This window comes from Echinops telfairi, unplaced genomic scaffold, assembly GCF_000313985.2.
Source record: "Echinops telfairi isolate 266 unplaced genomic scaffold, ASM31398v2 ScPeMD7_443;HRSCAF=831, whole genome shotgun sequence".
Taxonomy (NCBI): Eukaryota; Metazoa; Chordata; class Mammalia; order Afrosoricida; family Tenrecidae; genus Echinops; species Echinops telfairi.
Window position 1 is genome coordinate 68551121 of NW_022104341.1, and position 18178 is coordinate 68569298.

The 18178-nt window shown below is 43.9% G+C and overlaps 1 protein-coding gene and 1 pseudogene across 2 annotated transcripts in view; one reads left to right on the forward strand and one right to left on the reverse strand.

Moving 5' to 3' along the window:
• The window catches only part of DAB1 (DAB adaptor protein 1), a 1456966-nt gene that overhangs the window by 12436 nt on the left and 1426352 nt on the right, over nucleotides 1-18178 (forward strand). The window lies entirely within an intron of this gene.
• Nucleotides 9766-10642, reverse strand: LOC101658214 (annotated as a pseudogene).

Below are 18178 nucleotides of genomic sequence, written 5' to 3' on the forward strand. Positions count from 1 at the left end.
AGTGGGGGGTGGGGGGGAGTAAGCATTTAGGAACTAGAGGAAAGTTGTATGTTTCATCGTTGTTACACTGCACCCTGACTGGCGTATACTTATAAGTCAGCCTGTTTAATGATGGTGTCATTGTCAATAGTATGAACATACCACAAACATTGCAACCATTTCCTTTTGGTCCCTATTTATTTATTAATAATGCTGAAAAGACACCCTGGAACATTTATAATTATCTATTGATACTTTAACTTTTGTGGGTAGATTCCCAGTAGTGATCTTCCTGAGTCAAAGGATATACACTTAAACATTTTTTAAAAAGATGGGCTCTTATTGTTCTCCAAATAAAATGTAATAATTCACATTTCCACTAGCTTGTATAATTTTCATTTTCTATATCCTTTCCAACCGTGGCTATTATCATTCTTTTTACTTTTGTCAATTAGCTAACTTATTCATTGTCTTTGCCCATTTTTCTTTTCTGATGGTTGTCTTTTTCTTACTTTGTATACGGCCCTTACATATTTTAGGTAGTAGACTTTTTTCCCTCCAACCTCTGTCATTTACAGTGTATGATTTTTCCCCCTACAGATCTGATCATCTATAGATTCCTTGGCATGTGGCTTTTCTCATTTGACAGATTATAGGAAATGGTTCATTGTCCCAACTTCTCCTTTAGTCCATCGGTATTTTCACCAGTCGTTTATTTCAGTGGTTTCATCTTCCTCCCCTGGACGAGGGACGTGTTAGCAGGAGAGGCCAGTGTCTGGGAATGATCATCCTGCTTGGCGAAGTCAACAGTCAGGGAAAAAAGGGAAGCTCTTTAGTCACACGGATTGGCTCAGTGGCTACAACAATGGATTCCAACACAACACAAATGTGAGGATGGCCCAGGGCTGGACAGTGTTTTGTTTTGTTGTACACAGGGTTTCTGTGACACCCAACAACAACACTAACAACAACATCAACATCAACAGAGATTTGATCAAATATTATAATAATATAGTGATCTTTTGAGGGTTGCTATGAGTTGGCATGGACTTGATGGTATTGAGGAAAAAAATGTTATTTTTATTTATATGTACCCAAACTAAACCATGGATTACTTAAGGACAGTAAAATGTCTGATCGATCTAGGACATCACATGTAGGATGGGGACTGAAAAGATGTAGGTTCATAAAGATGATTGCAGCGCTGCCTACCCTGTTCCTTTTGGGTCCGTCCGAACTCATAGTGACCCTACAGAACAGTACAGCCGCCGCATCGTGCTTCCAAGACTGTGCTCTTCGCGGAAGCAGATTCGAACCACCGAAAATGGTTTGTAGTCCAGCATTTAACCACTTTGTGACCAGGACTCTGTATAACACTGACAGTATGTATGCCATTTAACATAGAATGTCATGAAATCATGTACGTATCTGGCATGACATGGACTGAGATGTTTCAAATAAACAAAGTTTCAAGATGACTAATGTTCTGGAAATATTTATAAGTGAATGACATACTTTCATGGTTTTCAAAATAGAGCATGACTCAGAAACATTATTATGAGCATGAATGTTGGTGCTGGGCTATATACTTAAAGTCCTTAAGGGCTATTTTCAGATGTAAGACGGCTTGCTTCTTATAGATGAGTGCCCCTAGACTTCCATGGATTTTAAGTCTTCATATTTTAAAAATATACACTTACAGTCGCTCTTGTCACAGTCAGATTATACTACCATGCGTTGGTTTTATCAGTTCCTCTGCCTCTAAAAATGGCACTCTTTTTTGGCTATTCATCATTTTGTTTGTTGTGTTCTAATATATCAGGAATCATGTTTATTAGAAATGTGGGTGTGATAAGAGTCCGTGAGCACCAAGTCTTGTCCTGGATGCTATTCCTCTGAATAAACTGAAACAAGTGTGCAGGAGAAAATATAAGTTGGACAATTTGGGGTACTTTTTTGTTTCTTTGTTTGTAACTGAATTCTGGAAAGAGGAGGTGATGGCATGCTCTCTCAATTAATTAAGATCTCTGTTTAAGACTTTAAGTGGGGCGCCTTGAAAGTGTTTTTTAAAATGGCAGAAAGATATATTCATCAGGCTTGGAGAGGTCTGATTGCCTGGCAAAGTTCTATGCTGTGACTCGTGCCGGATTTGGGCTGCTCTTCCATCCTGGGTCATTCTTGTCATATCTGTGATCCATGAGCTTCTATATTTAGGGCATTAATCCGCTTTTAGATAATTTTTACATCTGGTGTACAATAGTAAAGGAAGCATGGTAGTGTGGGGGATTAAGCATTAGGCTGTTAGTCTCAAGATCTGATATTCAAACCCCCCAATAGCTCTGCTGGAAAAAGGTGGGGCTTTTTGTTACCACAAAGAGTTAGTGAATGTACAATTCTCCTTGATAGGATGGAGCGACTGAACTATTCAAAGAGAGTTCGTCTCAGAAACTGTATGGAGCAGTGCTGCTCTGTCCTCTTGGGTCCAGATAGATGGATGGATGTGAGGACATGCTGTGAAGTAGGGAGGGGTCCAGGGTCAGTATTTTGTGTGTGGAAATACAGCTTCCATTTGTTAACCAGACTGTTCCTCCCCATTGACTAGATCTGGAACTCGTCTAAAATCCACTGGCTCTAGATGTATGGGCTTATTTCTGCACTCTAAAATCTGTGCCATTGATTGTGTGTCTATCTTTATGGTAGTGCCAGACTGTCCCTGACTACTGATTTGTAATAAGTTTCAAACTGAGGAATTATGAGTCTTCCAACTTTTTTTTTTCAGAATTGTTTTGGCTATTTAGGATCCCTCGAAATTCTGTTTGAATTTGAAGCTTTTTCCATTTCTAAAAGAAGGCTGTTATAATTTTGATAGGCATTATATTGAATATGTAGATCTACTCAAATAGTTTTGGCATCCTAATAATGTGAAATGTTCCTATTCAGGAACATGAGGGAGAAAGATGAGTCTTTCTACTCCCACGAAGTGTTAAGCCTCAGAAACCCACAGAGGCAGTTCCACCCTGCTCTATAGGGTTGCCGTAAGTCAGAATTGTTACACGGTGTTGCACTTTACATCTAACATTTAGAACAACCTAGTTTGAATTGATGCAAATATAGCTTTAGTAGCCCACAAAAGCTGTTCCACACGGCTGTCATTGAACCCTCCTTTACATTGTGATCAGAAATTATCCTTACACATTGTATGTACATTGATAATGATTTAGATTTATTTTTATCCATTTAGCTTTTAAATCCTCTAGGAAATAAAATTAGTTTCACACAATGCACATAACAACTTAGATTTTTATATTTGCCCACATAGATACTTTTGTCAGATTTTAAAATTTCTTCACCTGGCATTGAGTTTCTGTCTACTGGCTTTTCTTTTTAGCCTGAAAGATTCTTAGGCATTTCCCGTATGGTACATCTAGTGGTTATGAATCCCTTCCATTTTGGGGTATCTGGAAATGTCTTCATTTCTCCTGGATTTTGAAAGATGGTTTATGTTTTTCCTTGGATGTTTCTGTGAACGGATGGACATTTGGGGTTGCCTTTTTCACCAATGAGCTGATGTCACTTCCTTCTGTATTTCTTTTCAGGGCACCGTCAGAAGTTGCATCCAATTCTCTTCACATGCACGTGGGTCATGTTAGTCACCTGTTGACCCCTAACAGCAGGGAGACCAAAGTATGTTGTCTTGACCTGAGTTGTCCTGCACCATAATGTGGCCCCACTGTGTAAGAGGGAGAGCATGCGCATTGGTGAACACGACAAGCCTCTGCCACACCAACTCTCCTTGTTTCCTCTGTCTCTTAGTGTGTTGTAAGATTGCCAATTCAGTCATGCAATGGAGAAGTCACCTTCTTTATTTGCTTCCCTAAAAAGGAGAAAGTAGAGTAGTGAAAAAAAACTTAACAAAGACAACTTTATTTGAAATATTATTCTTCTTGTGTTTTTCTCCCCACACCATTATTTTAGGAGCTAATCTAGACATCATACCATTCCATAGCCCAATCATAACAAGCAGTGTTGTGCAATTAGTGCCACACTCAGTTTCAGAAAATTTTCTTCCTTCGTGAACATCTTGATATCAATTCCCCCTTAATACTCCTTCTCCCACCATACCTCCCAGGATCATTTATTCTAGTTGTTGTCTCTGTAGATTCACTCGTCATGAGTTTCATATACTAAGAAACAGAGAAGCACATAGCAGACAGTCAAGGAGACTACCAACTATGTCAAAATGCCAGATAAACCCCAGTACGAAAGGAAAAAAAATATTAAAAACAAGATAAAGCCCAAAGTGTATCTGAATGGAAGTCAAGTGACAAAGTTTTAACTGTTTAAGTCATATTATCACTTCAATCCCCTCCAATACTCTATGTCTGGTAACCAGTTAATTCCCATCCCTCAATTATGGTGAAAGGGAAATCACTGGAGACTTCTTCCCTTTGTAGATCCTGCAAATATATTTTGGCTTCTGTTGTCATGCATAGCCTTCTCATACACCAGAATCTCACCATTTAAGCTATGATACTATTCCCTCCTTTGGATTTGGATTATATCATGTACAATCCTTGGGTCACAGATGTTGGTGTGCTTCCATGTGAGTGTGCTTCTTCCATGTGGGCTTAGTTGACATCACACATAGGTGCTGCTATTCTATATGATAGCCAAGCACCATCTAGTTCCTTCACCTCTCTTTGCCACAGTACCCAAATCTTCTGTGTTTCCTTCAAGAGAGAGAGTATTGAGTAGCCCTGACTTCTGGGTTTATTTTTCTGTAATTTAGTTTATGCTCCATCTGGTCCTTATAACTCCACTTTGGTGTAGTCTCTTATTCGTCCCAGTGTAGTCTCTAAGAAGTCCAGATGTGAACACCACGTTGTTTGGAAACAGGTCTGTTGGGCTATTCCGTGTCAAGGGGAAAATCAGTCCCTATAATGAATACAGGTAAGCTGAAAGTTTGAGATTATGACCTCTTAGGCAAAAAGCTTCCCTTGATAATCAGCAGGTTGCATCTCTTGATGGAAGTCTTGGCACCCCTTGGTTTCTTGTTGCCTCTCTGACTAACAAGGAAATATCCCTTCTTTTATTTCAGACTGACTCTGGAATTGGGTTTCTCCAGTCAAGTTGCTGATTCTAATTGGTCTTGCTGCTTCCAAAAAACACAAATATGATCTCATTTCATTTGTATGGACCAGGAGTGAAGGGTGATTCTAAAGCATATCAATTCTCCCTTTAAGTTAAAGGCCAAATGCATTATGGACATTGGACTTAAACAAAAATGGAAACATAGATCTTATTCCAGTTAAATCTTGACTGAAGAATTTAAGTTGTGTAGCTCCACCAGGCTTCCTGAACTTTCTACGTCTAGTTTAGCTGGTTATTCACAGGCTTCCCTGCCCATGTAAAGATCAGTGAGTCAGTATCGTCTGAGATCAGACATATTTGAATGAACAGTATTGTTTGAATTAAGTTCGTTTTTAAAAACATTTTAGTTTTGTTTTCATTGTTGAGAATATACAGCAGAACATATAAGCATTCAACAATTTCTACATGAAAAATTTAGGACATCAATTTTATTCCAGTTGTACCACCATTGTCATCCTCCTTTTTTGAATGGTCCCTCCTCATGAACATGCACTCACTGCCCTTAAGTTTTCTGTCTAATCTTTCAAGTTGCTTTTATCAATTTGATCCCATGTAGAGAGTTCTTAAAAGAGCTTGTTGCTCTGGGGAGACCTTTTTACTAATTAAGGTAAACTAGTGTTTAGTTTTATGGAGCTATGCAGGCATGAAGTGGGCTACACCCTGAGCTGCTCACCACAAGGTTAGTGGTTCAAACTCACCAACACCTCCATTAGAGAAAGATGAAGCTCTCTGCTTCCATAAATATTTTCGTCTCAGAAGCCCAAAGGGGAAATAATATTCTATCTTATAGGGTCCTTATGAGCCAGAATTGACTTGGCTTTTGTTTGTTTCTCTGTCTGTCTGTCTGGTTTCACTGTGGATTAGGATTTGGATTGCTAACTACAAGTTGGTAGTTGAAACTCACCTAGGAAGAATGATGAGGCAATTTCCTCCCATAAAGATTTACAGTCTTGGAAACCCTGTAGGTTCACCGTGAATCAGCATCAGCTCCATGACTGTGGGTTTTGTTTCTTGTTAGGAACTTTTGGTTATTGTTTGGTTTTAAAAAGACTTGGGGGGATATTTCTCATTTGAGGTTTAAAATTATCCAAGGGCCATAATTTTAAGCGGTCATCCAACCTCTATGGCTCCAGAAATTCTAGATTACATGCAACTTGACGTTCTGTTCTGTATTTCCTCCTTTTTGATTAGGATTCTTCGATAAGATTTTTGATAAAATATGTTTTAATTAAATTCCTAGTTACAGATTATAGAATATATTCTAGATAATGTAAGTTTCATGAGATTTATTGAAGGGTGTTAGATAGTCTATGATATTCCAGAAAAGTCTGGGAACAAGGTTTAGATATCACGACAAATGCCCAACCACACCACTAAATTGCTCTGGTGGAAGTAGCATCGCTGCTGACATTGGAGGTTGATAGGAGGGTCTTTAGCTGAGCTGCCTCAATAGAGCGACTCGCTATGCACATGACTGATGCTTTAATCTTCACTTTCTTCTTCCAAGCCTCATGTAAGTGTGCTTTCCTTGGGCTGCCAGAGAATCCCGTGTTCATCCAAGGGTCCCACGCAGAATGCTGGATTTCAGGCAGTCTGGGAACTGCAGACGTTGGTTTTCCTGCCTCTGTAGGACAAGGAAGCACTTCGGGATGAGTCACAAAGAGTGCCAAGACAGCCTAGAGCACATCTGGTTTGGCCATGTATGTTTTGATCCTTTGTTCTGATTTCATCAGAGAGATCAATTAATCCCTTTCTTTTGGGGGAGAGTATGGAAGTGTTGCTGCCTAGGTTTTCCCTTCTTGGGAATACTGGGGAAGTGGGCAGTAAGCCTCAGACATGCTTACCTTTCTACATCACACATGCAAACATCAATCACATGCTTACCTTATCATATCATACACAAGGGAACATCGTACACAGGCTTTACTTACCTTATCACATCGCACACAGCTGAATATCACACACATGCTTACCGTATCACACTATATACATGCTCATCCTCTAAGACATCCCCAGTACCTACTGCCTTGAGGATAAATCCCCAATGTTGTGGCCTAATAGAAAAATATATGGCCCTGTTTTCATAGTCTCATGTATCTTCACCTCTTTTCACTCCACTATCTGTCTCCTCCCTCAAAACCCTGTGAATTCTGAACTGTTTCAAGAGCCTTGAATGTATTCATACTTTCTCACAATCCATGTCTCAGGCTGTCCAAACCAGCTTCTTTGCTATGAGCAGAATGCCCTGTATGCCTGTCTTTGCTTGAGAACTTTCTCCCTACCCTTGAAGATTGAAATATCAGTTCTTCCAGAAAACCTTTGACCTTTTCTAGACTGTTAAATGTCTCCCAGCAGTTGCATTTGTTACTACATTTAGCAAATAATATTGTGATCTTTTGTGGTGGTTACATAATCTGGTGTCAATTTGAGGATTACGAATTTGGGGGTGGAGCCTAGCTTGTCAAGCAGAATATAGCCAGTGAGGCCTCTATGTGGGAATGGCGTTCTCCTGAGGATTCTGGGAACTTCTGTATTTCCTCCTTAGAGGTGGGAGACACACTCTCTGCTCATTCCCTGGGAGACATTGCAGCTGACAAGACACATGCAACTACCCTAGTGCCCTGAGCTGGAGAAGCCATGTGGAGAACCCCTGCCAGTGCTGAGATGCTTACAATGCCACTGGATCCACAAGACTTCCCACTCACTCACCTGTGATTGACCTGTATTCAGTGTCATTGCATGTATTTTGTGAGTCTGAAGAGGACTTTATAGATTAGTATCAGACATATGGGCTAATATCGGACATATGGACTTTATCTGGACTGGGCTTGGATGTTTTCTTAATGTACAATTACTCTGTATATAAAGCTTTTTCTGATACAAATATGAGTGTCTATGAGTTTGTTTCTCTAGTCTACCCAGACTACCACATCTTTGTTTTATTTGACTGCTTGTATTATTGTGAGCTTCTTGAGTGTATGATGTTTATTTTAACATCTCAGTTACTGGCACATTGCCTGGTATGTCCTGATTGTGAAAATAAAAAAAACTAGGCTTTGGAGGAACCATGGTGGTGTAGTGGTTATGCATTGGGCTGCTAGCCATAAAGTTAGCAGTTCGAAACCACTAGTAACTCCAAGGGAGAAGGATGGGGCTTTTTACTCCCATAAAGAGTTAGTCTCAGAAACTCATGGGGGCAATTCTACCGTGTCATTTAGGGTCATTGTAAGTCAGTAAGAACTCGATGGCAGTGACTTTGTATAGTCTTTGAAGTTGGAATCTGATTTTGCCACCAAGTAGTGGTCTAGCTTTGGGAAAATGAAGTAAACATCATAAGGTTATTGTAAGAAGGATAAGTAAAATAACACCCCTGAAGTACTTAGCCTAGAACATGCCATCATAAGCCCTCAAAAAAGCTAGCTATTAATTTATTTCTGGTTATATTGTCATGATTATTTCAGGTGTTCATTAAATTTTAGTGATGACTGGAACACTCTCTAGACCAGCAGTTCTCAACCTGTGGCTCGCGACCCCTTTGGGGGGTAGAACAATCCTTTCACAGGGGTCAACCAATTCAGAAGGGTAGCAAAATTACAGTTATAAAGTAGCAACAGAAATAATTTTTTGGTTGAGGGGTCACCACAACAGGAGAAGCTGTATTAAAGGGTCGCGACATTAGGAAGGTTGAGAACTACTGCTCTAGACCTAAGTGTCGAGTTGTAAGCCATGACATTTCCCTGCTCCTCTAGAAAGTACTCCAAAATACTTCGAAACGAATAGTGGCTTGAGAGCAAGAGTGAAAACCGTCAGAAACTGATAGAAGTCACCACCAGGCAAAATCATTGACAGAACAACTCGGTGACAGTCTGAGCAAATGCCTCTTGACATCAGGTCTCAGTAATTACTGTCACCAGAATTTTATAACAATTCTGCCTCCTTTACATGCTGCTTCCTTTACTCCAGATTTTTTTTCCTTGAAAAAAGAAACAGTTGACACTGAGGTGACACTGAAAACTGTCAAAACTTCAGTGAAGGTCAAACGTTTGCTAAGGGATTGCCTGGAAACACATGTCCTGCTGTGTTCTCTCTGCAAGTATGCAAGGTTCAGACTGTAGGAGCTTCAGGCGGATGTTGAGAACCGGCTGGGGAGATGGCAAATGTCTTCTTTGTGCCAAACTCAGCGCTGTGTCTTACACAGAAGAGATGCATTTGCATCTACGTGTGTGCAAAATGCCTTCTCTTCCTCTTCTCCCTGTGGATCCACCCTTGTTTTCCACATTACGTTCAGCACACATTTAGTGAGCTCCTACTGTGTGCAGGGAATCACACTGATTCTCTCCCTTTGAGCTCGCTTGTCCTTCACTTCATGTTATTGCATTATTAGGAATACGTAAATGCTTCTGTCAAAAAGAAGTATACTAGTTGCTGGCATCCTCTGTTCTAAAGGGGACAGCATAAACCATTCTTATTGTTGGTTTCTGCAGAAACCTCCCTTGTTAGTGAGGCCCTATATTGAAGTTTATTGAAAAGAACATTGGCCTGGAGAGAGGAAGAGGAGCATGGGCCTGGTCCTAATATGATATGTGAGCCGGAGTTGTTGAACATTTCTGGATTTCAGTTTTCAAGTGATTTTTTTTTTTTTCCGCGCAAGCTCCGTTTTATTAAGTGGGATTTTGCAGTGGAACTGGGGCGCTTAAAAAACTTGACTGCCTGGGCCCGGGGCGGCTCCCTGGCCCCTCCCCGCCAAGATCTCTGAGACAACAGCTGAGTATCAAATGACTTAAGACTTTATCCGAAGGAAAGGTACAAATGGAAGAACGGAAGTGGATGCTTGGGTACAATTTCTAGAAAAGGGACAGGTCTACCCCACATGCATGCGCTGCCTTGGTGACTTGGGGAAGGCCAGGCTGCCGCTTAGCTCTCTCCATCACTGTCTCCCAGGGTGTGCTTGTCGAAGAGATGCTCCGCCCGGCCTGGATCTGGGGCCCCATCTTGCGCAGGTTGGTGACGTAGTCGCCCAGCTCTTTGATGGATTTCACCTGCTCATCCAGGTAATGTGTCTCGATGAAGTCACAGAGATGGGGGTCGTTCCTGTCCGTGGCCAGTTCGTGCAGCTGCAGCAGGGACTGGTGGACGCTCTTCTCCAGGTGCAGCGCACACTCCATGGCGTTGAGCCCACTCTCCAGTCGTCGCGGTCTGGTTTCTTGCTATCCTGGAGGAAGATCCGGCTCTCTAGTTGGTTCTGCAACTTCATCAGTTTCTCGGCGTGTTCTCTCTCCTCGTGAGACTGGTGCAGAAAGTATTTGGCAAAGTTCTTCAGAGCCACGTCATCCCGGTCGAAGTAGTAAGACATGGACAGGTACACATAGGAGGCGTAGAGCTCCAGGTTGATCTGGCGGTTGATGGTGGCCTCCGAGTCCTGGTTGTAGTTCTGGCGCACCTGCGAGGGAGACGCGGTCATGGCGGCGGTGGAGGCCTGGGGGCGTCGAGAGGAGGCGGAGAGGTGCTGCTGGACGGGCTGGGCGGCCGGTTGGCGGGGGGAGGCTGGCGATCGCCCGGGTTCTGTTCAAGCACTGTTGAAGCAGGAGACCGCGGCGGCTCTGCGGAGAACGTCTGGCCTCAAGTGATTATTAAGGGCTGTTCTAGCCCACGTAGGTCATGTCTGTGTGCCTTTGAGACTCAAAAAGACTTGCCCCACAGGGTTTCCTAGGCTGTAGTCTCCATGGGATGAGATGCTCAGGTCTTTCTTCCATGGGGCTACTGGTTGATTTGATCCACTGACCTTTAAGTGAGCAGACAAGTTCTTAACTATTATGCTGCTAGGGCTCCTTAGTGCTTATATATTATGATTACAAAAAGGTTAAGAGGAACTTTACAAAGTTTGGATGCAAAACCAAAATGAAGAATGCTGCTATTGAGTGGATTCTGACTCAGACCCATCCACTGACACTGGTTCCTTCCCGCCTTACATTCAACTCAACTCTATGCCAGCAAGGAACTTCTAACTCACAGAGACTCTATAGAAGTGGTTCTCAACCTGTGGGTCACGACCCCTTTGGGGGTGAAATGACCCTATTCATAACAGTAGCAAAATTATAGTTATGAAGTGGCAACGAAAATAATTTTATGATTGGGGGTCACCACAACACGAGGAACTGTATTAAAGGGCTGCGGCATTAGGAAATTGAGAACCACTCTTTAGGACACGATAGAACTGCCCCTGTGAGTTTCTGAGAATATAACTCTTTACAGGAGTGGAAAGCATGGTCTTTATCCAGTTCTGAGTTGCTGTTGCTGTTAGATGCCATTGGGTCAGCTCCGACTCATAGCAAACCTTGCACAACAGAATGAAACCCTGCACGGTCCTGCATCAGCATCACAATTGTTCCTATGCCTGAGCCCACTGATGTTGCCACTGTGTCAATCCATCTGGTTGAGGGCCGGCCTCCTCCTCCCCACTACTCTGCCAAGCATGCTGTCCTTCTCCAAGGACTGGGTTCTCCTGACAATATACCCAAAGTATGTAAGATAGAGAGTGCCTCTAAGAAGCACTCTGGCCATATTTATTCCAAGACAGACTTGTTTGTCCTTTTGGCCATCCACGGTATTTTCCATATGCTGTTCCAGCGCCACAATTCAATGCATCATGTTTTCCTATGGTCTTCCTTATTCAATGTCTAACTCACTGTGTCTGATGCAATGAAGAAAACAATGGCATGGGTCACGTGCGCCTTAGTCCTAAAAGTAAAACCCTGGATTTTCAATACTCTAAAGAGGTCTTGGGCAGCAGATTTATCCAGTGCAATGCGTCTTTTGATTGTGTGACTGCCGCTTCCATGAGCAGTGGTTGTGGATCCAAGACAAAATCCTTGACAACTTCCACCTCTTCTCCATTTGGCATGATGTTACCTATTGCCCCAGTCATGAGGATTTGATTTTCTTGACATTGAGTTGTAATCCATAGTGAAGGCTATAATCCTTGATCTTCATCAGCAAGTGCTTCAATTACTCCACACTTTCAGCAAGCAAGGTTATGTCATCTGCATAACATAAGAAACCTTCCTCCAAACCTGATGCCACACTCTTCCTATAATCCGGCTTCTCTCTTGATTTGCTCAGCATATAGATGGAATAAGTATGATGAGAAGATACAAGCCTGAAGGACACCTTTCCTAATTTTAGCTTCCTGTTGCCTTAAACACTTGGCCACCTGGTCACTTCCTTTCCTGATTTTAAACCCTGCAGTATTCCCTTGTTCTGTTTGCACATCTGCCTCTTGGTCCATGTACAAGTTCCTCATGAGCACCATGAAGTGCTCCGGAACTCCCATTCTTCTCAAGGTCATCCACAGTTTCTTAAGGTTCACACAGTCGAACGCCTTGGCATAGTCCATGAAACATAGTAAAGATCTTTCTGGTATTCTCTGCTTTGAGTCAAGATCCATCTGACATCGGCAGTGGAGCGAGTCCAGTGTGGGGCCAGGGCCTGGGAAGGAGATGTGTGGTGGTCTGAGCTGTGTGCCCCCACTCACCCATTCTCCCACCCCCAACAGGAGCAGAGGACGCAGGAAGGCCAGTCTGATTCGGGGTGAAACTTCCTGATTTGGGGTGAGGCCTCCATCCCAGCTTTCTTGGTGCAAGAGTGGGAGAGGTGAAGGTCAGGGGATGGTCCCTTACCCCCACAAGACCCCTTTCTCTGTGATCGCAGACCTGGGGCCCTGAGGCCACTTTCTCTCCCAGCCCTCCATTTTACTCTCCTCCCAGCAGCTTGCAGACACATAGGCTTGCAGGCACCCAACCTCCCTAGCCCCCCAGTGCCTCTGTTCCCTCCTACCTCATGTTCATTTCCCTCATTCCAAGCCCTCTTCTGAATCCAGCTGGAACTTGGAGTAGTTTCTCTTCAATGAACCGCTGCACCCGTTCCCGATTGTTAGCAACCCTATTTAGGGGTTCTGAGATTACAGATCATTTGGGAAGCAGATAGCCTCATCTTTTTCTCTTGGGTTTGAACTGCCAACCCAATGGTTTATCCCCAGTGCTACAGAACTATGCTGCGCGAATGCAGAAAATGTAGTGGGTTTTGACTAGAAGGCTTGGGTTGAACTGTGGCGTTGACACTTAGCTTGTGTTCTGTTGGGTTTATGCTTTCAGCCTCCCAGAACCCTTCTGTATAAAATGGGATCCTCTCTCTTGCCTTTCCTACTACATAAGGCTGCTGTGATGCTGATAAGAGATAATGCATGTGAAGCTATATCACGAGTGACAAGGGGCTGCACACACATTCACTAGCTATCATTCCTGCTAATAATCATCTTGATTTCAATATTTTATTCCATGCAGTTTGCCTTCTGGGTTGTTGGAAGGAAAGGCTGCCTTTTGGGTTTGTTTCTTTCCCCCGGCAGCCACAGGACTTCTCAAGGGGGTGGGTGCTGTGTCCTCTGCGTGCATTTCCGATTGACACCCATCTGGGGCCTGTTGCCTGTCAGAATGTATCATGTTTTATTTGTTGGTCTGAAAGGAGACCATTTGTTCCCTGCTAAATGAGCTGTTACTGTGAGCCTCTGCCCCTCTCCACACCTGGGGCTGTATTCGTGGGAGAATCCAGCCGTGGATCTCAGAACCTTTTTGGAAAGTTTATTGGAAGAAAGGAACAAATGTTTCTCTATAGGTTGTACCTTCTGTCATTGGACTTGGCTCATTAATCAGAGCAGGGTGGGTTATCTCGGGGTGGAAGGGCAGCTCTGAAGGCCTTGGCTCCTGCAGATGCTGCCGAGAGCTAAGGAGGAGGGGAAGGCCCATCCCTCAGCCATTCTCCAGCCTCCTGCTTCCCTTGCCCACTGATTGCTAATTGGTTCTAATTGGATGGTCTCGTGCACACTTGGGCTGGTGTGGTTCAGCCAAACATGCCTCCAGTGGTCATATTTCCTTTCCATTTTTCCTTTGTCCATTCCCCAGAGAGGCCTTTCCCTCTCAGCACTGAGCCCGTTGGACTCTGTCCCATGCCTAAGCCTTTATATGAGACTGGGGTGGCCAAATGGGCAGCCTTTGTCTGGATCAGTGGTTCTCAACCTTCCTAATGCTCTGACCCTTTAATACAGTTGCTCATGTTGTGGTGACTCCCTATCCATAAAATTATTTTTGTTGCTACTTCATCACTGTCATTTTGCTACTGTTATGAGTCAGGTGACCGCTGTGAAAGTGTCGTTTGACCCCCAGAGGGGTCGCAACCCACAGGTTGAGAACCGCTGGTCTAGCTTGTGCTCACAGGACTTCCCAGAGAAAACCAAGCTGCCCAATGGCCTTTCACTTGGGTGCCTGGTCTCTTTTGGGGTTTAGTTCTCTGGGATTGTTGTGTTTTCATGACTGGGGCCTGGTATGCCTCCTGTCAGTCCTGGGACTCTTGGCGCTATCCTACTGACACAGATGGCCAGAGGCCCTGAGCCATCATTTCACCACAACCACTTCCTCCATCCAGCTCTCTACAACCTCCCTGCACACTCTTCTACACAGAGGCAAATCGAATGAAGGAGACAGCTGAGACTAGAAGTCAAGGCTCCCGGCCAGAACTACTGTGTCTGTTCCCTGCACCAGGAGGAGCTGTGCTTCCGCATCTCTTACACTCATAACCCAGGAGCTCGCAAAATCCTTGTGAATGAAATGTGTAAGGCCCTTGAAATTGGACTCATATGTCTTCATAGTTAAGCCTTTGATTGCTAGGTGCACATTCTCATTTTGTTGTGGTTGTTATTAGGTGCTTTTGAGTCGCTCCCAACCCATATCGATCCTATGCCCAACAGAACAAACACTGCCCTGATCTGTGCCATCCTCACAATTATTTCTGTACTTGAGCCCATTATTGCAGCCACTGTATCAATTCATCTCCTTGAGAGCCCTCCTCTTCTTTGCTGCCTCTCTGCTTGACCAAGCATGATGACCTTCTCCAGGGACTGGTCTCTCCTGACAACATATCCAAGGATGTAAGATGAAGTCTTGCCATCCTTGACTCTAAGGAGCACTCTGAGTATAATTCTTCCAAGACATATTTAGTTTTTGGCAGTCCATAGTACTTTCACTATTCTTCAGCACCACAATTCAAATGCATCCATTTCTGTACAGTCCTCCTTATTCAATGTCCAATGTTCACATGCATATGAGGCAATTTAAAATATCATGGCTTGGGATAGGCGCACCTTGGTCCTCAAATTAATCTTCCTGCCTTTCAACACTCTAAAGCAGGGGTCCTCAAACTTTTTAAACACGGGGCCAGTTCACTGTCCCTCAGACTGTTGGAGGGCTGGACTATAGTTTTAAAAAAAACTATGAACAAATTCCTGTGCACACTGCACCTATCTTATTTTGAAGTAAAAAAACAAAATGGGCAAAAACACCCGGCGGGCCAGATAAATGTCCTCGGCGGGCCGCATGTGGCCCATGGGCCATAGTTTGAGGACCCCTGCTCTAAAGAGATCTTGTGCTACAGGTTGACCCAATGCAACCTGCATATCCTTTTAAATCTTGACTGCTGCTTCCATGAGCATTGTTTGTGGATCCACGCAAGACGAAATCCTTGACAACTTCAATCCTTTCTCCATTTATCTGCATGTTACCTATTGGTCCAATTGTGAGGACTGGGTCTTCTTGACATTGAGTTGTAATCCCTCCTGAAGGTTTTAACCCTGATCTTCATCAGTACGTACTTCAAGTTTTCCTAACTTAAGAAAGCAAGGTTGTCATCTGACTATCACAGGTTGTTAATAAGCTTTCCTCCAATCCTGATGCCACATTCATTTTCATATAATCCAACTTCTCCAATTATTTGCTCAGCGTACAGATTGAATAAGTACGATGAGAAGATACGAGCCTGGCACACCCCTTTCTTGACTTTGATTCATGCAGTATTCCCTCATTCTGGTTGCACAACTGCTTCTTGAGCCATGTTCAAGTTCTGTAGGAGCACAGTGAAGTGCTCTGGAATCAGATCCTCATTCTCCCATTTACTGAACAGCGGACCTTTGACAAAATACTTAGGTCTCAGTTTCCCTTGTATTAAAAGAAGGATCATCATCATTGGCTCTACGTCATAGGGTGGTGCTCCTGGGGATTACATGACATAAACACTTTGATCAGGAGTAATAGCTCATTAGATACCAATAATTATCATTTTAGTTTGTCCACTCATCACAGGTCAAGACACTGAGGCTCAAAGCGGCGTTGACTTGTCCAGTGTTCCCCAGCTCCTTAGAGACAGAGCTAGAAATCAGATTGTATCCTCATACTCATCTCATTTCAATATGATTCAGGTCTAAGAAACAAGCCCAGGTTGAGGTGTTTTTTTAGAATGATATATATCTATATTTCTGTTTTCTCTTTTCCATTCCTCCTCTCACCCCCACGCCACCCCCCAAGGCTTGCATGTCCAGAATTGAAGAATCTCAGTAAACGGGGCTGGGTAAAGGCTCAGGCTCAGCGGTGAGTGACTCATAGCTCTTTGCCTGCCTCCATATCCCATTCCCGATTGGTACCTGGCAAATCCCAAATCAGAGCCTTAATTGTTCTACCTTCAGCCTTCGTAGACCCCCCACGGCCTCAAGAACAAAGTCCAGTCCCATGGTAGGGCCTGCCCTCATGGAGCCGGTCTCTTCTGCAGTCTAGGCACAGGGATTCACTTGTAGTCCTTCGAGTGTGCTGTGATCTCGTCCCTTTGGAACCTGTGCCCACCCCGCGGGCATGCTCTGTTGAGTGAATGGAGGATTAATGACTGGAAGGTCCTGGCAGTTTCCCACTGCTGTGATTTTAGCACTTCCAAGGGAATAGAAGCGTGGGAGGGGGACTGGGGGGGGGGCGGGGACACCCAGCGAGAGGAGGGCTCATCCCTTCCCAGGACGCCTGTCCCCTGCCCTGACCCCCTGGTCTTTCTCTAGCAACTGAGCACATTGCCTGCTGGGCAGACATTCTGGCCCCACATGACTGTTTTCCACTCAGTGTGACATTTTCAATTTTGCAGCGCTCTCTGTCTGCTTGCCTCTGAGCACCTTGTGTTTTCCCCATGACGTCACCTGTTACAAGCCACTGCACTGCTGGTTTACTTGTCTGGGAGCACTCGAAGGCATGGACTCAGATCTATTTTTGCTCTCCAATGAAGCTCCAGTTCTGGGCAATAGAGACTCAGTAAATATTTGGTAAATGAATGAGAGACAGAAAGAACTTACCCAGGGTTGGATCTGGGACAGAGAGGCAGGCAGGCCTAGTTTCCAGGAGGCTGTGTGGTCTCAGTCCTGGCACATGTGATGTCCCTAGTGTAGCTGATGATAAACATCAGGCCTAGGCTTTATTTTTCTCATTATGTTTAAAACCCACCCGTCGCCCAATAGTATAATTTTCTAAGTGGTTTCATTTCAGCTCTGCTAATTGAAGAGAACCAAGCTCCTTTTGAAGGCTGACTTTGTGTGTGGCTGTCACTGGTGAGAGTCGAGACTGCTTGTCAATCACTGACAATAGCGTGCCATTCTGGAATAATTTAAGTTTAGGTCTTTCTTTCACTCAGGCATTCATACCCTGCTGTATGTTTTCATACTGAGCTGAGAACAATCTGGGGTGCGAAACTGTCACGTCTTCCAGGAGCTGAAATGGAGATTTCTTTTGAGATTTCAAGTTACGATGATCCGTGGCTTCAGAGTAGCTTGGAGGGAAGATCGTAGTTTGGGGCAGTCAGATCTCCTAGGTGCCATGTTTGAAGCCACTGCTTTTCTACCCACCCCCCTGACCTCGATGCAGCTTGCTCAGTGTGCTGGAGTCTCTATTTCCTGATACAAACAAGGGCGTTGTGAACATGTCGCTTCTGAGAATATGGGGAGAATTGAACCACGGTGAGACAAGAACCAAAAAGACCTGGAGAAAGCAGGGGTTTGGGGTATGAATCCTTCTCATGAGGTCCTCATGCTGCAGGAAGGGTCTACAAGCAGCTCCTGTTGATACAGTGTGGGCACCCTGTGGTGCTCTGGGATTGAGCAGAGCCTGGTTCAAGCCCCCACCTGTTTCCAGGGAGAGTT